Source organism: Nipponia nippon, unplaced genomic scaffold (assembly GCF_047370975.1).
Source record: "Nipponia nippon isolate SJK-2023a ecotype South Korea unplaced genomic scaffold, ASM4737097v1 scaffold_4, whole genome shotgun sequence".
NCBI classification, from domain to species: Eukaryota; Metazoa; Chordata; class Aves; order Pelecaniformes; family Threskiornithidae; genus Nipponia; species Nipponia nippon.
The window spans coordinates 75,140,704-75,164,016 of NW_028262358.1; positions in this window are offsets into that span (position 1 = coordinate 75,140,704).

Consider the following 23,313-nt stretch of genomic DNA (forward strand, 5'->3'; position numbering starts at 1 on the left):
TATACAGCATGGGACAAGCAGCAGCAGATGGCTGAGGACAGATGAATGAGTCCCTACTAGGAGACGGTGAGATAGTATCGGAAAACATAATAGGCAGTGGGCTCTGTCCACCAGTGGAGTGACTCACTGACTCAGTGAGTCATTCCCAAGGCATCTGGATGTGAATCATTCCCTAGGTGGCTAGTCGCCACTGTATGCACCCTTAACACAGCCTTATAGCTGGCAGAGAAACATGTTCTCCAGTGCTGTGGTTTCACTGGTTTTTATTAACTTTGGCTAAGTTGTTACTACCATAAAAAGAAGGTCATCCTTTCTCAACCATTTATTTCTGCCTGCGTTCTGCCTCCTTCTTTGTGCCAGTACAAGCACTTTGTGGCTATGTAGTGGACTGCATCAGGTTTAATGCTAACTACTTAGTTTTAATCATGGTTAATAGTTTTTAATCGCGATCAGCTTTAACGTGCATCAGTTTCCCAAGCCACTTCACGTCCCAGCTACATAAACGCTTGTGTTGGTATAAATAAGAGGTCGTGCTTGGGCACGCACAAGAAATTATGGATGGGGAGTACAGGACCACTTGTTTCAGTAGCCATGATGGGTTATATCGGCTTAAAGTGCTTATGAAACTACAGCTGAGAGTTTGTGGACTCTGCACAGCTCTATTCCTTCTTTATTTTTAATACTAGCCCCCCTCTCCTTGTTTCTGGATCTGCAATACGAGTTCCAAGTGCTGTCTCCTGTTAGTTTAACATTAGTCTCTGGTTTTCAGTCAGATACTCAATCCTACTTTCTGTTTGCAAGCGATCTGTGTGACACTGCTCCAACCAGATGTGTCTTTTTCTGGTCTCAAATCCTGCCTTGTACGGAGTCTCTGACTTCCTGATCTTTGACCGTAGCGTGGTCTCACCCCACGTCTTGGACCACGTGCACACCAACTCCAGCATTTCCTGAAGTCTGACTGTGCTCTTGTCTGCCCCCTTCAACTACTGCTTTCTCTTACTTGTCCAATTCAGGACTTGGGTGTCTTCTCACCTGCTACCAGACACTAGCCTGAGTGAGACTAACCCATGAGCTGTGACTGTCGTCTCTTGGTTTTAAGGCACACCATTTGCCCGTAAGAACGTCTCTAAGACACTGCAGAGACAGACAAAGCTCAAAAAAATGAAGTCAATTCTTTTTTATTTCTAGGGAGCCTCTCAGTGTGAAGGATAACCTACAAAACGGTGTGAAGTACTTGTTTGAAAGTCTTACAAGGGACAATACAGCCCAGTATCACCAGCTGACACGAGGAGGGAAATGATCTCAACCCTGAGTAAGATGAAACAGTGAAAGAATTTGAAAACAAAGACAAGTACTTTGTCTGATGTGATAGAAACGTAGCAGGGTGATGTAGTATATTTGAAGCCAGAGAGTATGGGTATGAACACCTAAAAAGACGTTTATATTAACTCTGAAGGCTGCAGGCCTTCCTTCATGACAGGCTGGATTGCTGAAAGGTACACACGAAACAGGTGGAGGAGAGAAAGGAGGGAAACACTGAAAGCTCTTTTTTGAACTTGACTGACAACTAGACATGAACAAAGTATTGTCTGAGAGACAGGCTGAGGTTTCAGGAAGGACAGAAGGAGATTGTTGTGGATTAGAGGGACGTTCTGTGAGTCATCGTTGGAAAGATGGTCGCTGAATTCATGTTTACAACTGAGATTACCCAGAGATAAAGGGCAGACCGGGAGCTGAAGGACTAGCAGGTTTGAAAATGGCCATTCAAAGGGGTGGCAGTAATTTAACTAGAGCAGTTTTTAAATTGATTTAATAACATTAGTCAGACATTTGAATCTGGAGGAAGGAAGGCTCAGTAAGACAGGAAGGCTCAGATATCATCATATGATTGTGAGACACGGGGCCAAAAATTGTTTATGATCTGGTTCCTTTGTAGTAATCTGCTGGCACAACAGGCCGTAACTGGCCAGGTACATTACCCTGTGCGCAGGAGGAAATTGTATGTAGTAAAAAACTGTTGTAACTATATCAACTCTGTTTTGCATTTTTTTGTGTTAGGTGTGTAACCAAGCCCAACAGGCAGAGCAGTTCAGAGTTCCCGCATGCCGAAACAGAGCTTTGGGGCAGTCAGGAACAGGATGCAAGCCTGTAGGGTGCTGAAGCTGCTCCCCATTTTCATTGCTAAACCAGCTGCAGAACACAGAGCTCACAGAGCTGGCGTGAAGCAATCTTTGCTCTTACCCATATTCTTGAATAGGGCAAGCTTGGTGTCAGCAAATAATCGAGTCCAGAAAGAAAGATGAGAAAGTATGAATGTTTTATTGTACAGATAGGACAATGATGAATTCTGTATTCTTATCCAGTCTCTTTACACTTTCCCAGTAGCACAAAGGGGCTGTAGAGTTCTTGAAATTTCTCCCTAGGGAATACTCCTTGTGTAGAGGTTTCCTCACTTTGAACAGCTATTTTGAGCTGCTGCAATGATCCATAGGGGGCTATGGCAGCAAAGTAATTTAGAGCTGCCAACTTACGTGAGAGGCATTGCCAAGAAAAATGAAGATTCAAATATGGAATAAAGCCGCCTTTACCAGCCCTCCACCCAACGGGCAGCAAAGAATCGTGCTCACTCTTTGTGAAGGAGAACATTCATTGTTAATATTTATGTAAAGGTTATGTTACGCTAATTCTATGCAACCCCGGTACGCGACCGTGAGAAGCAAAAACTGTAGTGTGCTATGAGGAGGAGCACTTTTGCTGTCTTCCTCAATTGTTTTGATGGTTGCTACAAAAAGAACAGAAAAGCAAGTTGCTACAGAGCCAGTGTAGGCACAGAGAATGCATGACTTTCAAGGCATTCTTTCCCGTCGTTTAAAAACAAAAGCACTCATCTCTAACATTGCCAACCTGGCCCTGCTCCTCCATTCCCATTCTGATTTACTTGCCCCACTTCTCAGATTTCTGCTTACGGTGAGGACAGCAACCGCGCCAACTTCACAGTTCAGAGAGCCAAAAGTCAGGGAACAGAATTTCTCAGTAAATCTGGGCTGTTCTTCTACATGATAGAAATTCTAAATTGTGTCATTATAGTAACAAGCAGCAATGATCTCACAGTAACTTGAGCTATTTTTAGCTCAAAATAGTGATTGCAAGCACCTCATATGGTTATTTCCTATCAAATAAATTAATTTATTGTCTACAACCAGCAAATATCCTTCTAAATTAAATGAGGAAAGTAAATACAAAGAATTGTCCTTCTGTGAAATCCTTTTCAGGATGCCATTATGGTTTCCTCTGCAGTTAGTTCAGATTTGACTGATAGTTGTAAGTGTAGTACCGCCACACAGTTTATCTCCTGACAAATGACAATTGCTGATAAAAAAAAAAAAAGGAAGTTTTGACAATGAAGTAAGTCTTGTAAAAGTCGGTATATGTTAAATCGTAATAGTAGAAGTAGCATACATTTAATATTTGGATAGTGTATATTATGTCTTATTAAAAACATGAAATTACTGAAGCTTCTTGAAGTTTAGCTTACATATCCAGCAGCAAATATTTGGCAAATAGAATAATCACTCGAGTACATTCGGAAAAACTGAGTGAAATAAAAAGGTTAGGATTTTCAATTTTGGCCTAAATTGTAATTGCTACTAGTTTACATGTGTTCTGCAGGCCTGGATGTCACGGTGATGGGCTATAAAACCACCTCTGCTGGAATCAACCACCTTTTCGGTGATAGGTGTGAAATTTGCTCCTCTCCATTCACCTGGCAGGAGACCCGTGAGCTCCCATGCTAGTTCCTTTCAAGAATGGGGTGGAGAAGATGCGGTCTCTTGAACAGGCTGCATTTATTTTCCCGAGGTCTGCTCTACCTTTGTTCTGAACGATGCTTTTCCACACACTCCTGCCATTATCTAAACTGTCTTTGCTCCCACGATCAGTCATTGTACTCGTTAAAAACCAAGTCAAAGTATTCGTTTCAGATCAATAGCTAAGTGCAATTTATCTTTTGCCAAGATTATCTTCCATCTCTCTCCATTTCATATTTCATAGAACTGCAGGCCTTTCTTTATTGTCTTTTGTTTATGGGGATGAAGAAAATTTTTTGTTGTTTGTTTTTCATATCCTTTTGGAAGTCTAGCTCAGCTTGAATTTTGGCAATTCTCACTTTGTCCTTCCTTTTCTTGATCCCTCAGATAACATTTCCTTTGTGCTTAATCCTCTTTGCCATTTTGTAAATGTTTTAGTTTTTGCTTGTGGTTATTTATTCAACTAGCTCTGAAGCCCTTCAGTAGAACTTTCCTTGCTTTCTTGAGACACAAAGTCCACATACTTTTATCCTTTTGACTTTAAATAATTATCCTCAATATTTGAATTCCTCAGTCCCTGACTTCACAAGTAGAAGTTCCCTTGTTTATCAAAGCTTGTCCTTTTGAAATTGAGAATATTGTTTACTTTTGGAGTAGAAGCTCTTAACATCTTTCCCCAAATCAATTTTGACCTCACCAAATTGTTCTATAACTGTTGTAGCCCTCTTCTGTCATTAGTGTCAACTCCCCTTTGTTAGGCAATGACTATCATGCCTCTACACTTTTTCATATGCATTTGATTAATTAATATAATGCACTGAATGCAATAACGAATGTAATTCACAATGTAAGGATTACAACAGAAATGTTTTGTCTTTATCTATGAAGATTACTTATAAATGCTTCTAGCTCAGCTGTAGTTGCCTTCTGCTTCACTTTCTGTTTGTACCTGATTTACTAAATATATGATATTAGTCAACTATATTCTCAACTAGTTACAGGTGATCTTCAGAGAAGGACTGAAGAAAGACAGCTGGGTAATCCTGCTTTTTTCTTATTGATGTTATTTTTTTCAGTGTTCTAAAAACTTGTGTCAATCCCTACATTTGGCTAATTAAAAAGTACATAGAAACTGCTGCTTGAGATGTTTTGCAGTTGCGTTCCTGAAAACGAAGAGACTCACTTAAGCTTCCCTTATTCTGCCCTATGGCATCAGCTGTATCTTTAAAGCAATGTTCATTTGCAGTCACTAATACAAAGCAAGAAAATGACCATTTCTGATCCTAAAAACATCCAAGATTGCCTTACTAAATGAGGCAAACCAACGGCTCTCCTTATGACGCCAGTCCTCCTGTGGCACTTGAAAACAAAGCTGTCAGTCAATAGAAATCTTACACATATAGAAGCCAAACTCATACTTTCTCCCCTTCCGCAATCTCCAAACGCTCCTGGTCATATCGGTCATTTTAGTCCAGTCTAAAGGAAGTCAATGTGCAAACAAAGGCCTTGCTCCTGCAAACATTTACACGTTTAACTTTGAAACTAATTTGAAGTCAACAGAGGTACACAAATCTATGAAGCTATTCATGTACAGAAGTATTAGCATGCATACCAGAAGGAGAAAGGCAGATTCCTCGTAGCTCCTTTGAGAGGAAGAAAAGGTAATTCACCGTATTAGCTGTTGTCATCTGTCACTGGGATACGGGATAATCAGAACTGACCTTCGGAGAGGCGTTCCAGGGAGGAAAATGAACTGTGCCCTTTGTTCTTATTTATGATTTTTTTTGTCAGTACAAAATTTTATTCTGCTTATTTTTACAATAGGAATTCAGGTTGTATCTGCTCTACCCTCTCCCCTCCATTCGCCCACGGTGAGAGAACACGAGAAACATCACAAAAAATCAGATATTTTAGTTGAATTATTTCATTGCATTGGCATGTACCATAGTTAAATACCAAATAAACACGTAAGAGATCTTTATTAAAGTTGACTTGATTGAGGAAAGCCAGGCTGTCTCCTCTTTATACTGGTAGCTTCTGCAGAGACATCTGATTGTGATTGATTTATAATCAACCTTCCGCAGGGAAAATTTCATCACATTGATCACAAAAGTAATGAAAATATATTTATATAGCTTGTAATTGCTTACATTGTTTCTAATTGCTCATTTATATAAAGAAGGGATTTACATTGGTTATATTATTATCAATTTTAATAAGCCTAAGCATAAAAAATCACCAGTTAGGTCTTAAACTAATGAGATTTGTTCAAAAATAATGAGATTTCAGACATTAATAAATGGGGATTTAACCTCTGGGGTATTTGTCAATGTGTACATTGAAAATTTTAAAACTCTGAAACTGAAGCCAAAAGAAAACATGAGGCTATCACACGAATAGAAACACAAATCTTAAAATAAGACACTGAGTGATATATGATAAAAACAAAATGGCTCTTTATGTGGCTCTATGCACACTGCTGTATTTCATCCATACCAGGAAAAAGCTTTCTTATAACAAAGAGGAGTAGGTACCAGATTTAATATATAATTAACTGGTTTACAATTGAAATAATTTATTCTACTCTACGTGACAGCGTCATTTAAGTCTCTCTGTAGTAGCGTTCCCTGTTGACAGTGCTACAGCTAAGCTTCTGTCAGCATTTCAAAAACAAAACCTTTAAACAAAGGTCGTGACTCATTTCTGAAAGTTGCTCTAGGATAAATGGTGACAGAGGGCATATTTTTGGATGATAGAAAAAAGTAATCTAGCTGTTTGGGAGACTGGAAGGCAAAGCTTTTATATAGAGTCGCACATAAGTGGAGCTGATCATAACGTCCAACAGAGTGCTGGCAAAAAATATTAGTTTTTCATGACTGCACTTTTTTTTTTGCCATGGATCAGTAGTCCTCAATTAAACCAGAGTATGCTTTGTGCCCTTGCTTTTCATAAATATTTGTTTAGTAGTTTAATACTACCCCTCCTTCTATGTTTTGAAAATACTAGCTAAGGTCTAAATTGCACAACTGTCTTTGATTGCAGCTTCGCATCTGTGCACCAGCTAGGCCTATTGTGGTAGAAGACACCCAGTGAACTTTTATACACTTATTACTAACTGCAAGTGCAGGAGCCTTTTTGTCATTTGATCAACAGAGTATCTCTTAGGAATGATTTCATTCTGTGTGCAATTATAGAATATATGCTGCCTGGTTATGAAAAAGGCACATCTTGAGCAATATGGTCAGTTTAATCATAATAATTTGATTTTTTTTAAACTTAGTACTTGCAACATATAACGTAACTTGATTGCACCTAAAAAAAAATCTCTTTTATCTCCTACCTACCATCTCTCTAGTCTCTTTAATTCATATTTCAGCAAGGTGTTCAAGGCTTTTCATCTGAAGAACTCCTCTGATCTGCATACTCTATACCCAAACTTGCGCCCAACAAGGAAACTTGTTCCTTGTAGTAAGAGTGACATACATAAACAATGGGAGGAGACAGTACAGATTTTCTTGATTCATAGTCACCCGACATAGTTGGGGTACAAGAGGTTAATAATGTCAAATGAGTTCTTCGAATTGTAGAGCATCATGTACAAACATTACTTTGGATTTCTTTTCTGTGGTTTAAAGCAAGAAGTAAATTCTGGGAATTTCTTCAGTCTCTAGTTTTATAAGGGAAATAGCAAGATTTAGACAGGTAATCTAAGAATTTATTTATCTTTCTTTGTATCCAGGTCTGTTTATGTCAGGAAAATAATGTAATTCAGCATGCTAACACTATGGCATTTGACGTGACTGCTAGAGTGGTGAAGTTTTACTGTTTTCTCAGTTTAATTTTCTAGCCTAGAACAGGATATATTTCAGTTTGAGAAACTTTCCATATTGAATTTTACACAGAAAACTCAAAAATATTATTTATATAGACCCTCAGTAAGTTCTGTCCTGGTTCTGCCTTTTTCCTCTGCCTCAGATTATCTGCTCCAGATCTCTGCACCTTTCCCTGTTGGTGTTTTCTTCTCAGCTGCATCTGGTGCATTTACTTTGTCGACAGTTTTAAGACGTTAATCACTCCATGGCAAAAAGATTCATGAAAAGGCTGATCAATATTTTCCTTTGGTCAAAGAACTTTCAAGTCCTTTCTTGGCTTTCAGAAAAAATGTATTTGAACTCTTTAGAAGGTGTCATATGTTTCATTTTTGCTATGAAATATCTGAGGCAATTACAGACACCACCAGAGAAAGGAATCTCATTTAACTTTTACATATGCAATGCAGATGTTGATAGCTAAGATGTATCACCTAGGGCTTCCCTTGGTGGTCAATGTAGAAGAACAGGTAGGTTTAGGGCATGAATCACCTGACCTATTTTAGACAAGGATTCATTAAATTCTCTAGGTACGCCAAAGGGTCTACTTGTTCTACTGGAAGAGTAGGCATAAGGGTGGCAGTGAAACTATATGGTTAGGCTGGGAAAGGTGCGCAGAGAACTGAACTGCCTGTGCAGCAACAGCAACAGTTTTATTACACATTTTCAGGAACACTACAAAGTATGTTATCATCAATCATAATCTATGGAATAATTTATTTTATTAATGTAATTTATTTAAACTGCTAAGAATTTTGCATGAATGCTGCATGAAGTGGCTGCATAAAAGCAGGCCTTTGTTTGAGGGACTGAAAGATCGATGCATCTTTACTGGAGAGAAGATATTAATAAGTTTCTTAGAAAATTTTTAAAGAATGGCAACAAAGACCCCTGCTGAACATTGATCTGAGAGCATTCGTCTTCCACCTTTACAGCGTCAGCACTGGAATTTGTATTATCTGCCTTTAGATGCCTGCAGTACTGACGTCTGCATCTGAGCTAGTTCTCTAGACTTCGAGTCAAAGCAGAGTAACTGACAATGCCAAGGTTTAAAGATACGACTACACGAGAAGGCACGCTGTCAGCCTACAACAGCTGACACTGCAACATCAGAGTACATTCATACGTAGCTGCTCGGCCTGACACAACCCAGCTTCACCAAGTGTGGTTCTACTGGGTGGAGCCACACCAAAATGTGAAGAGGTCTCCCTGCGCTAACTTGCACTGCACTCCTGTGCAGAATTTTTCCAGTGTCAAGACATTAAAATCAGATTCCCACAATTCTCCATTGCACATTCTACGATACAGTTTTTCTTCTTCTTTTAAATCCATACTTTGCAATTTTCTTATGCCATCAGCATAAGATCTGTAAAAGTTAAGGTACCTTACATTCCTGGTTTGCATATCTTTCATATATGTGGAACTTAAGCAAGTTCTTCTAAAATGGTGATTAGTGATGGAACAAGAATGATGAAATTTTCGGGAGGAGGAAAAAATATGTTCACATTATGGAATAATGTTTCTGGGCCTAAACAAACACACCAGAAGGTGAAATTGTGTGTTGCAGGTTTTGGGTGACTAGCAGTGGATGAAGAAATTCAGCGTGAAGAAAGCCACATAAATGAAATTGTGTGCTGAAGAGGTACTGGCCCTGGCCTTCATCAAAGAGATACCAGAGTGAGAACCGCTCTGATGACAGATAAGCAAATAGCATTCGTGCTGTAGAAGTTAGCAACGCTAGCCTGCTTACCCGATAGTGGGCAATCAGTTGGGCTGGAAAATCAACAGTGAAAACAGTTGTCGTGCAGGTCTGCAAGATCATTAAGCATCTCCTGCTTTCTTGAGATTGTGAATCAGGGTGGTGCCTGGGGAGCAGAGGAATCTGAAGCGGGGGATGACGAGGTTGTGGTAGGGAAATAGGTTGGATGCATCCTGAGTCTGCATCCTCTGAATACAAATGGGCATATTTGTCCATGATGTAAACCTTGGCTGATGAAGGAAGATACGCAGTACTTACAGGAAACATTTTTCTTTGACTGTTTTTTATTGAAGCGTGGATAGTGAAATTTAGCCTTTGCTTCCCAAATGCAGAAGCCAAAAAGAAGAGATTCAACATTGGTTTCAGCAAATGCAAGGTGAATTTGGGTGATTTACTTAAAATTCACAAGTAACACATCCTATTAAGCCTAGTCTGAGTGAAATAAGCCTGCTGTTGTAACTGTTGCATACTTATAGCCCAGGTTTTGTGAGGCTTGCTTTAAGCAATAGGGAAAGCATGGCAGTAGGTTGGCAGGTTAAGTAGGCAAACATCAGGTTAGTTACTATGGCATTAGTTGGTTAAGGGAAACATTAGGTCCCTGCCGAGTTCTGCTCTCGGGAGGGCTGTTTGCTGATAGTCAGTTTTCCCATTATTGACCTTAGAAACAATAATCAGTTTCAAATTAACTACATTCATTACTGAATTCTCCTCCTTTGAGGTCAGAGTCCAGAGGCTGAGGGAGGGTTTGGAAATATCCAGGAGCACAAGAACACACTTTGGAAGCAAAGAGAACATACAGCATTGATGCAGGGTACTTATGGAGGGCTCTGCTCTGGCTGCCACACACATGATCACAATGCACGCCTCTAGGAATGGATCTGCAGAACAAAAGATCTTCCAAACCAAAACACTAATGTGGATGCACTCTCTGTATGGCCAGAGCATTCTCCCTGAGGTTCCCTCCTCTTTTCTCCCCCCCTGCCAGGAGTTCATCGCTTCAGGCCCCGCTCTCCTTCCAAGAACTGGCAAGGGTGCGCGGTGCCAGCGCGGCGAGTGGCAGGAACCACGTTGCCTGCAATAAGTCAGGAAGGACAAGTAAAGGGCAAGGCAGATTGGGCTGTCTGGAGTTGGAGAGGAGGTGCATGGATACCTGGGGCAGCTGGGAACGAGGAGGGAGCCGGGAGCCAGAACTGAGGGCCCTAAGGACCAGGGTGTTGTACGAAGACGTGTTCTCAAGCTTTAAATGCAAGTGTTTTTACAGAAACTTTTGCTATTCAGTCAGCATTGTCATTACAAAGCAAACTCATTCTTATGTTAAGGAAACTGCTGGGGTTTGATTGCTTTTAACATTAGTATATAAGCACTCAGTGTAGTGGTAACATACTCCACAGTTTTATATTCTCAGGGAGAAAAGCTGAATTGGTACTATAGACAACTTTGCAGGAAGTTAATTTTGTAATTTAAATATGCTTATTAAAAGCAAAGAAACAAAAATCAATGACTGAGTACTTATGTGATCAGGAATTGATTAACACTTTCTTGTTTTTTAATGGGCTAAACCTGTTAATGTACTGCTAAAGTGTGTCTTTTCTTAGCTGGCCAGTATGGTTTCTGTACAGGTAGCCAAATTTTTGCCTGTTTCCTTGGCTGGGTTGTCAAGCTGGTAAAGAGGTTGGCAATAGCTGCTGTTCGCAGGGCAGACCAGGAATTACAGCTCTGCAGCCGTGGACATTTGAGAAATTCCAACGAGGAATTTGAGCCCGAGGGAAGGCTTGTTTCTTTTGCTCCACGACTCCTAACTCGTTGTCTAAAGAGCTGATTGATAACAGATGCACCTATCGGCCTTTCTGTTTTTCTTGAAGCGTATTGTTTTTCAGCAACGGGATTTGTCCTGTGATCTCCCCAGGATGTTGTTCCTCTACTGTGCATGCTCCTGGTCAGCATTCTCTGTGGAATAAGGAGGCTCTGGAAGTGTATTATCCCTTGTTTAACCCGTTTTGCCCCATAATCTGCATCAGTCCTTCAGCAATTATGGAGGCTGTGTTTTTCTAGGACCCTCTGTCAAAGGAGAGATTGTTAGATTTGCTCAGTAACAGGAAGGAGAAGGAATTTGGAAATTCCTGAGACTTCTTTCCCGGCAGGATGGTCTGTCTCCTTCCAGGCAGCCTGCTCTGGGTAAAGGCATTGCTGCAGGTATGCTAAATTGATGGGCATTGCCTGTGGGTCCTATGAAAGGGGTAACTGATAAAGGGGGATCTTAAAGCATGAGCACTGGAACAGTGTAGTCAGCGTTGAACTTGGTACAGGAAGCACCACTGCCCCCAGCAGTGGCACAGGCCCAGGTACACACAGTTGCAGGTTCCTGACGATAGGGACTGGGACGATGCAAGGACAGATCTTCACAGAGTGAAGATAAGAAAAGCATGGGAACCTAAGAAAATTAAGCGGAGGGATCAAAAAAGATCCAGGAGGATAAAAAGGCCATTTTTCTATGGGTAATAGTCTGAGGAAATCAGAATTTTTCCCTTGTCTGAAAGCCAAAGAAAAGCAAGCTACCATTAAAAGCCTGTTCCTTTGTTATGCTAAGCCACAGAAGAAAAGAAAAGGCTGTTCCTTTTAAGAGAAAAAAGTCAAGTTCAAGCATTGCCACAAAGGAAAAAGCATACCTTTTAGAGTGAAATGCAGACATTCTTGAGCTCCTGTCCCCTTTCCTTGCTGTACTCATCTTGACTCTTTGGGAATCTCTCTCTAATCCCACCCTGTTTCAAAGAACCCCTGGCTCTCCACACTGATGCCTGCCCTGCCTTAACACTCTGCTCTCTGCTTGCTCTTCAGAGGTGGGTCTTTTGTTCCATTTCAAGCGTGAGTTGTTTGGGGGAATTATGTTATGCAGGCAACACAAAAGCTGAGTTTTCACATCAGCTTGGTGGTGGAAATATGGATAAATATGACAAAAGTAACACTTCAATTGTGGTAGAGTATGTACATTTTCATTACAGGTTCAATAGAATAAATAAAAAGCAACTCGGTGCTATGGCATCGCTATGGAGGTCGACCAGCAGAGCGTACTCTCTGCAATTTCCTCTCATATGCTTCTCATGATGATATATTAATTAAAAGCAAATAGATTCATGATCAATAGTCAGTCTGTCTGTAGGTCATAGAAAAATAAATGGTAGGCCCTCCCAAGACCTGCTGTACCAGAGAAATGAGAGGTACAAAATATTCCTAAACTTGAACAGGGCCTTTGGCTTCTAGAATTACATCCAGCTTTAACAGAAACTGCAGCTATTAATGGGCTCTCACCTAATACAACACAATTACTTGAGCAGGGTTGTTTATTCCCAGTCCTACCAAAAGCTCTGGGTGAGCCCAGTTTAGTCAGGTGTTAAATATGATTAACTGCAGTGGCTTTGGGTGGCTTAACATTTTATTTCCAACACCTAGTTCCTTACAGTGCCACAATACATGAGGCAATCTGAAGATAATACAGCTATTGATTTTTTAGAATGACACAAGTGCATTTAATGGAAAGCACCAGTATAAAAAAAGCAAGAGTATGTATGATTATTATCAGTATATAAGATAATGTAATAAACATAATACAAAAGTAGCATTCTTAGTATGAGACTGGTTAATTTTGCCATGTAATTGCAACAGATAATAGGGGGACTATACAAAGGTTGAAACCATTCTAAAAATATGCCTACACACAGCTTAGGTGCTACATTGGTTCAAAAATTAATAGAGACAACAAATACCCGATTCTCTGGATTTCATGCTAAATTGCTGGAAGTCACAACTGGCTTCCATACAACAACTTAAGCCTGTCAGTTAAATGACAGACTATCTTCCTGTCAAACCCTACCTCCAATGGGACTTCTTTCAAGGAATGACAAAGCTTTTGCACAAATTTGGTGCTCTAAGCATTGGGTTTGTTAACTCTTCTGAGGCATGTCCCTCCCTGTACTGATTTAACACAGCATGTAAGCCTTTCCGCAAACAGGTACAAGGTATTTATGTCTGTCAGGGACACACCTTGGGCCAGCTGCTGAGCATTCCCACATTTTCTGCATAAATGCAGTAGCAGTAGCAGATAGCCATCTCACTGAGATAATCTGAAGGCTCAGGGTCTGTGGTCCTTGGTACAGCACAGCCACACGTTGATCTGCTTGAACTCAGGGCACTGAGAAATGCAATCAAATGCTCTGTGCCAGGAGCTGAGATCATCTGTTTTTAAAAAAAAGGGATATACCACTCCCTTATTTTCTGTCAACAAGGATGATGGTGCAAGGTGACCTCTGCTGTGCAAGAAAGTGCAGCGACAACGGGATCTGCTGCAGCCTACCCACCCAGAGTACCAAATGGTCCACTTGTTTTGAGCTGCTGAATGGTATGGAGTCATGTTTTGTCAAACCGTTTCCAAGACAGGGTGTACGTCGAGTTTTCTTTGTGTCCTGACTTCTAACAGGAAGCACTAGTTTTGTGCTTTGGGGGTAGTTTGGCTTCAGGGTCCTTCTCACAGGTTTCTGATTCCTGAGCTGGGAAGACGTGTACATTTTCCATCAAAGTCTCTCTGTTATGCAAGGTTATTCTAAAGGAAAAACAGGGAAGGGTAGTGGTAATGCCATTAACTCCAGCGGGATTAAATAATTATTTTGGCTGTCAGTGTGCAGTCCCAGAATTTGCCTCTACTCTGGGATACCCTTATACAATATCCCAGGCATTACCAGAGTATCAGCTCCTGTCACCTCTTTTTGGTACCTGTCTGTCAAAATGTTTTTATTCCAGTAAACTGAACATTGGCTAGAAAAAGTAGATAGATTCATGTCTTAATGCACGATCTTTCTTATGTCTGATCTAACATTTTTTTTAATGCTGTATCTGAATTATTTAAATCAAGAAATTAAGCTTCTTGCCTGCATATGCTGGGCTTGCTATTTTTTATATTAGCAGGCTCTTTCTTTTTTTATATTAATTACAGTGGAGCTTTCAGAATGAGTTAAGCTTCAAATCCTCTGACTAAGAAAGATATCTGACTTTGCTATTTTCATGCAGAAATTGTCCCACAGGATAAAATGATTGGATTTGGATTTGTTACAAGATTACAAAGAAGGAACCTCCTACCAGGATCAGAGTGCTCCAAAATATTTGCATTCCTAAGACATGTAGAGTGCCTAGGTGGAGCTTTTACCAAGTATTAAGCCACTTCTGAAGTCTCTAACTCTGACGCTGCCTTTGGGAAGGCTGGCGTTCAGTTCTTACTCTGTTAGGGACTTGGGTGGCTGACAGCCACAGGATGGGATTACTTGCCCACTACGTGCCCACAGGCACTGGCAAGTGCTCAAATATGCATTATTTACCTGCAGGTATTGGTTCTCCAGGTCTGTTGTGCATGTACATAGCTTTACAACTCACTCTACTCAGCAGGACGGTAAGTTCTGAGGACTTTGTGATTCAGGTCAACTGAAAGGGAAGCGCAGACCCTTACGACGCTGTGTAAACATGCAGAAGGCATAGAATGGTTTGGGTTGGAAGGGACCTTAAAGATCATCTGGTTCCACCCCCCCTGTCATGGGCAGGGACACCTTCCACTAGGCCAGGTTGCTCAAAGCCCCATCCAGCCTGGCCTTGATTTAGCATGGTGCTAGACTGCACCTGAAGGTTACGCTTCAGGCAACAATTCACCAGTTACAAAACTGACAACATGCAATACTGCTCTAAAGCACACCCACAGAGTGAATGTGCAGATAGAAGAATCAAAGCAGGTAAGCAGCCTTACCCCTGTTAATGCAATCTTATGATTAGAAAAATATAACAATTTAATATGTTATGTATTATACATTCAATATATATTTGCACATAGTAATGACTTCTGGGTAGGTTTCTCAAGGAAGATATTTTTTAAATAAGGAGCACAATTTAGAAATATATTGTGTAATAAACACAATGTTGGGACTGAAGTATTTTAATATCAGAAGATAAAATCAGAATGAAGAATTTTAATATCAGAAGTTATCCATGTATTCTGCTGTTTTACTTGGTTTCAAGTTTGTCGTGGTTTAACCCCAGCTGGCAATGAAGCACCACACAGCTGCTTGCTCACTCCCCTGCAATGGGATGGGGGAGAGAATCTGAAGAGTAAAAGATAATATAAAGATGAGATAAAGACAGTTTAATAGGTAAAGCAAAAGCCGTGCACGCAAGCAAAGCAAAACAAGGAATTCCTTCACTGCTTCCCATCGGCAGGCAGGTGTTCAGCCATCCCCAGAAAAGCAGGGCTCCATCACACCTAACTGTTACTGGGCAAGACAAACGCTATAACTCCAAACATCCCCCCCCTTCCTTCTTCTTCCCCCAGCTTTGTATGCTGAGCATGACGTCATACGGTACGGCATAGCCCCTTGGCCAGTCTGGGTCAGTTCTCCTGGCTGTGCTCCCTCCCAGCTTCTTGTGCACCGGGCAGAGCATGGGAAGCTGAAAAGTCCTTGACTGGTGTAAGCACTGCTTAGCAACAACGAAAACATCAGTGTGTGTTATCGACATTATTCTCCTACTAAATCCAAACCACAGCACTATGCCAGCTACTAGGAAGAAAATTAACCCTATCCCAGCTGAAACCAGGACAAAGTTGTATCCTTTCAAATGCCACAAATGGGCATTCACGAGACCTGGCTACAGCTGGGGGCTATTAGCACCCCTCAGCGTGGCACACTCCATGCCACATAGCATGGGAACAGCATAGTAACTTACAGCCCGTCCCTCCCACCTATGTTGCGGCTTCCTTTGGCCCTGCTGAGTAGTTTTTTTTTTTGTGTTCCTTTGCTGCATTAGGCTAATAAAGGCCTCCTAGACCTATTTAAAAATTGCACTATTTTGCATTACAGTGTAATTAGATAAGATTAAATTAAAATGGTCTTGTGAGTTGATAAAGACGTCGATAAGGAGAAGATACTTCTTTTGCGCTTATATATTGGCTCAGGATGCAACACAACTTCCTGCTGTAGATTATGATAAAATAACTTATTGTATTAGAGATAAATTTATAGGAATATCACATCAGTAAAAAACCCCCCACCTTTAGAATATTATAAATATGTTTGCACAAGGGGGTTAGCAGTACTGATTTCCAAATCAATATAGCAAGCATAGTACCCAAGGCTGTGTGCAGTCAAGGTTTTAGCATGGTTTGGATCTGTTTATACTGGTGTGGCCATCAGCAAGGCAGCAGACTGCCGTTTCCTCCCCAACATAGCTGGAACAGGCGAAGATACGGTGTCTCGTTGCTCGTCATCATCCAGCAGCAGGTTACTGCACCCGCATCTGTCAGCGGCAGGAATTGTGTAGGTGCTCCTCGGCTCGCCCCTCGGACGCTTCGCTGGAGGTCATTCACCAGCCTGGCCGGCACCGAGGGGCCCGTTTGGGAGCAGGCTGGCAGAAGAGTGGGTGGAAATGGCCTTTTGCAAAAGGTCAGTGATGAAGGGCTGGGGGGGTAGTAACGACTCTGCATGGAGCAACTGTTTGCAAACTTAAATCTCTGCTTATGGTCGAAACATATAGTCAAAAACCAGATAAAAATAGTTTCAGGTCAATGTAAGAGAAACCGCACACAAAAATTGAACTTGTTTAGTTAATATTACTTGAATTAAGTCCATATAGCTTCTCTATGTAGGAAAGAGCTTCTGAAGGGGATTTTACGAGATTTGGCCTGCTGAAAGTTCTGCAGTGGTCACGGCACAGCACTTAGATCTGCTTTTTACGCATGACCAGATTGAGCTGGGAAATCAAATTCCCCATATTCTGGGGCTTTCCTCCATCTTTTATCTTTATTTCCAATGTTGTTTCTCATATAGATGTGCAGAACTTCTCTATTACCTCCTTCCTCTGTGAAAGCATATGATGTGTCCTGCTACCTGACCAATACGAGCTATAATCACTGCATATTGTTTGCTCATCAGTAATTTACCAAATTTACTCCTCTATTTTCAGTTCATCCAGAATTGGTATAACCACCAGGTTGCTTTCAGGCATTAAGTTCTTCTTAAACATCTTTTTGACACTAGATGGCTTTTTCTACCGTTGCAGTGACCTGACATACTTCCAGTGAAATCTGAATTATTGACAGACAGAAATAAATTCATTTGTAACGCCACTGAGTTCAGCTCATGTCTTTGTCTTCTTTCCATCAAAGTCATATCAAGGTGAATTTGATGCTTGGCTCCCCCCCCCCCCCCCCCCCAACTTTTAATGTGTTCTAGGAGGGATAAAGATGACATGTGGTATCAATACTTCAGTGGTATTGGAAAAGAGGAAAAGAGAATAAGGAAAAGAGATTACACACAAAAGAAAGCATGCAATTTTATCAGACTTTAGAACAGGTATTGTATTACCTGCACTGTGCCAAACCCAGTTCTTTTTGTATCTGAATTTAAGTCGAATACAGTCTAGGATGTTGCAAATGTGAAAAAAGAATGCACATAATAAAGGCAGAAAATACACTGACACGTACACAGCATATGATTCTCATCTGTGGATGTTCAAGTAGAAGATCTTTCATATGCAGGAAGTCCTAAAGGCAGTGAAAATCTTTCATTCAGTAGGGTTGTATAGTACGAACCTATGAATACTTTTTTTTTTCTTTTTAATTTACAAATAACTCCCCCCCCCCCGGTTCCGACAACAAGCTACAATTTTATATGTTTGGGAAATGATGCCTAACTGCTGGAGCAGAGACATTTAACAAAGACTCATGTTCTGGCTCCTGAAATGTGATCCTGGTCTCTACTAATTTCTGTGTTAATCCTGATAAATCAAAACAACTGTAGATTTTTCTGCTGTGATGCGACTAAATGGCTTTGGAGATTCCCCTTGAATGTTGTAAATGGTATGGAAACTCCTGAGACCAGTATTTTGCATATTGCCCAGACCTTCTGTCCTCAAACCTTACTTATAAACTACTGGAAATTGTATCTATTATCATCAACGGGCATTTCTCTGTGACTGTAAGCCTCAGGAATCGGGGCTTAGGTGGTACGCTCTTTGCCTACCAATCTTGTCAGACCCTCTCTAATATCTTTTGAACACACAAGTTCATTTCAGTTACATTTGATGCAGAAATAGAAAACTTCAGGCTATGAAATTCCTCCAAGTTTCATGAAATGTAACAGCTCAGTAAAGGAAAGACCACTTCCTTCAAATTATTACCGTGACTGACAGGTTGTTGCCCAAGCTCAAAGGTTATTTATTATGTTTAGTTTGCTGGCAGCCAGCACGTGCCTAGCTCAAAAGCAGCCACATCCCCTTGGTTCTCACCCAGCTGGTAGCTGGGAGGCAGGAGAGGGAGCTGTGGACATTGGGGGAAGGGAGGATTTATGATGGGCAGGGAGCCCGAGCTGTGGACTCCGGGAAAGGACGGAGAATGGGACGCAGATCCAAAGAAGCCAGGGCTTCATTTATGCCACTTCTTAACAGCACAACTTGATCTCTACCTGGGAATGACTTGAGTCAAAAGCAACACATCAAAATTAAACTGACTGAAGTAAGCTCGGCACCCAAAATGGATTCTTAGTGTAACCAGCACAACAGTCACCATTTAAATGAATTTTCTTTATATTAGTTTATCTTCTTTTCCATAAGCATCCAGTTCACTACATAGAGTATTCAGGATTTCATTACTGAGAACAATTTGGTAATCTGATGCTAGTCTACTGCTATTGTGTCTGTTACCACTGATATCACAATTATTTCTATTTCAAGCATGCTTGCTTCTATAACAAGCATACTAAAGTTACAGCTCCTTGTGTTTTGTCTTATACCAAAGAATCCATTGCAAGTGATGGACTCAATAGGTTATATGAATAAAGTTTTGTTTGCACTAGCAACTATCATTTTGCAATAATAAGGTATTAACAATAAAATAATGGTTAATACTCGGAGTGTCCAAAGTTACCGATTAGATTTGAGACAGTCTTATTAAGGATGTCTAAATATTATTGTTCCTACTCTATAGACACAAGAACAGAAACACATATGATGTCGTTTTTCCAATGGTACCAATGAGGTTTGGAACAGACTCTGGGGTAAACACGGCTCCATTAAGTTACTATTGAAGCTCCATTTGATTCAAAGAGTGTATGAATTTCACTCCCTAGAATTTGTCTCCTTACTCTGAGATAACAAAAAAACCCCCACCCTTTCCATGTTTTTTTGCTTTCAGACAGTCCTGAAAAGCTCATGCACCTGTAGAATCCAAATTCCTACAGTTCCTCAGAAGTCACAGGGTTAGCGGAAGAGCCTGTTTTGCCATAGGTTTACCCAATGGTAAGAAAACTTCAGTCAGAGAAAGATTTTGGTTTGGCTGTCATGATATCAGACTGTGGCTGTGCAGAATCAAACACAACAGTTTCAGACTGAGGAAGATGAGAGATGAAAGCTCAAGTTCATGTGACATCTCCTCACGCGAAGGAGAGGGCAAACTCTGTAAAATGACATTATAGGCTGTTGGTAAGCATTCTGCGGTAGGGTAGAGCTGCATCCAAGGTGACAGGGTAATTTTGGCTTCAGTAGCTTCTGTTTGTTTGCTTTTTCTGACAGCTGGACATACAGAATGTCCAGGAGCTTCCATACTTGCACTGCCTGCTATCTGTCATATGGTGTAGCTCTTGTAGAAGCCACACACAGGTTTCATGTGGTTTCAGAGCTATAGGTTGCCTATGCCTGCATTAGAGGTTGGAAGAAGCAGCACATTTTGTTTGGTTGGTTCATGCAACAGGAACTGTTATCAGTTTGTTAATCCTTCGGAGATCCATACTGCCTTCTTGCTGACACCAGTAGATGGGAAAGAGAAAATGAACTGTGACTTCTTCCAGCCCTAATAATAGGGATTTGGTAATTTCCACATACAGAGTAGAAGATAAGAGCCATGACAAAGCAATTAGCCTAGTGAGTTGCATCCCACTTCCTTCTCATTCTTTCCTCAGAGCCTTCCTATGGGTGGTGGCTTGATCCTGGCCAGCAGCTAAACACACACCCAGCTGCTCGCTTACTCCCCCCGAAGTGGGATGGAGGAGAGAAGCAAAAGGGCAAAAGCGAGAAAAACACATGGGTCAAGATAAAGACAGTTTCATAAGTCAAGGGAAAAAAAAAAAAAAGAAAGAAAAAGAAACAAGTGATGAAAAGGCACTCACTCACCACCTCCCACCAGCAAACTGATGCCCAGCCAGTCTGCCAGCAATGGCAACTTTGCAAAAACTCCCCCCCAGTTTTATCACTGAGCATGATGTGATACGGCCTGCAATATCTCTTTGGTCAGCTCGTGTCGGCCTACTCGCTGCGGGGGTAGAGTGAGAAACAGAGAAGGCCTTGATGCTGTGCAAGCACTGCTCAGCAATAGCTAAAACACTGGTGTGTTATCAAGACTGTTTTGGCCACAAATCTAAAACACAGTGCCATACGGGCTGCTATGGAGAAAATTAACCCCATCCCAACCAGACACAATACACTATCAGAGGCTACAGGGAACCAAGGGCACCTTATCCTTCAAAGAAACATTAATACGGCAGTTGGAAGTACTTCAGCTTAGAGGCATTAATTGAATACTTTTGATTGCCTAAATTTTGCTGAATGTCTATGTGTAAAATTGGAGAGAGGATAACACAGAAGCGAGTGGTAAGATAAGAAGTCTTACTCAGCAGCAAGGGCATTCACCTTCTGGAGTAACGGCAGCTAGTGATTGTCTATGGATGCATCATCCCCATATTTCCCTTCTATCAACTCTTATTTCTCCCTCTTCTGTGAGGCCAAAGTCATAGTCACCTTCTCCTTGATACTTTATCCAGCCAGAAGCACTGTAGGGGTTTGACAATAACATTTTTGAGGTCTGGTGGCAAGGGTTTAAAAAGTATTTTTTCTTCAACAGACAGTGCTTAGTCTTCTCTGTACATGGCATCAACAATAGGAGTTTGTCTCAGGATAATCTTTTTTTGAGTTGTAGTGGCAAGACCATAGGCTGAAGTATAAAAAGATTTCGGTCAGTTCTTTTCTTCAGGCTGACTGCAATTTGGCTGACTGCAAATTCTTTACCAGTTGATGGACATAGCTAGTAAAGCTAACTGATAGGTTTAGTAATACTTTAATCCAAAAGTTTTCCTAAAGATGGGGAAATATTCTGCCTTGCATTACAGAGAGAAAACCTGGTCCCAAAAGAAATAAAACTGTGCAGGACAATGGAAGTCCTGGTTCCTGCTCTCATTAGACCATCTGGCTTTCTTTCAAAACTCAGAGTTACTCAACTTCTTCAGCATAGTGAGCCAGCAGCCGATGCTGTCATTTCCTATTTGGCTGTAAATACAGTTCTGGAATCTAGATAATTTAGGATTTTGCCACTGAGGCACAGATGGAGTTAGGAAATAATAAAATTAGAGTGGAAATAAGAAAACTGGAATGTCAGTAACATATTGATGCTCTCAGCATACGAGTTCTTCTAAAGTTTTCCTAAATCTAATTCCACCATAGTTTCACAAAGCTCAAAATCATTCACAGGCAGGAGGGATTCAGCTCTTGGATTCCTCATTTCTTTTGTTAGTACATCTTCTCAGCTTCTAACAAACTGTGTTGTAGTGAATTCCTGAGCTGGAAGTTTCCTCTGGACCATGGTACGTAATAGCCGCAAATGACACAGTATTAATAAAGTTTGTCTTTTGAGGCAATTTATTTTTTATCATTTATCACCCCCCACCCCCGATCATTTATTTTCCCAGCTAACAAATCCAAATTTATTTAGCCTGTCCTCATAGGATCATAAGAATGGCTGTAGTAGATCAGACCAGCGGCCCATCTAGCACACAATGAAAGAGTACAAGAAAAGGGCAAGCAGACAGCAATAATCCCTTCTGTATGCCTTCCCAGCTTCCAGTAACCAGAGTCCGCAGACTTGCTAAAACTGAGGCAGTATTTTGTGTTTAATAGATGCTAATGTATTTGCATCCCATCATTTTGCCATTTCATATTTCTGAGTTTTGGTTATCCAAGCCTGAATGTTACTGTAATCCTACTATATGGATTTTGAGATGGGGTAATTACAACTGAAAGCAATTCGGAAGTAGTGCACCACAGTTCTATGCAGTACTATAATTGTTGTTTATTGTTTGTTTTCTTAGCCTTTTCCTAGAAGAGTTTACCTTTCTTGTCCCATTAACTACTTCTGAGCACTGCACTTTTGTTCAGAGAACTACTCACAGTGACTTCAAGACATTTTCCTGACTGATACAAGCTTTTAGAGTCCATGTCTATATGTTTTTCCCCCACGTGCGTTACGCTGCACTTCAGAACGCTGCTTTTCAACTACCACTACTCACACACAGTGTTGTTGGAGCCTCCTGAAGTACTTTTCTATCAGCTTTAGATCTGAATTATTAGATATGTTCTTCAAATGTTGTCACATCATCACTCATTCCTTTTCCCAGTTCACTTACGAACTGTGAACAGCTCAGCTTTAAGTACCAGTCCTTGTGGGATAACCCTTCTGCCACAAAAACTCACGGTTTACTTCTGTCTTTTGGTTTTTGTCTTTTAACTGGTTAGTCCATGAAAGGAGGCTCCTTCTCATGTCATATAGAATAACAAAGTCATAGAGAAATAAAGCTGGAAAGAAAAACAAAGCTGGAAAGAAAAACAAAGAAATGTAATTTCTAGCTGCTCTCCTCATCATGTTAATGCTACCCTACCTACAAAATTTGACAGAGATTTATCTAACCTTTTCTTAAAAATATCTAATGATTTTAATTTTAGTCTAATGATTACACAGTACCTCCAGACAATTTCAGTATGTAACTGTCTTTATCACTCAAAGGTTTTCCTGTATATAAATCTCACTTGGTAC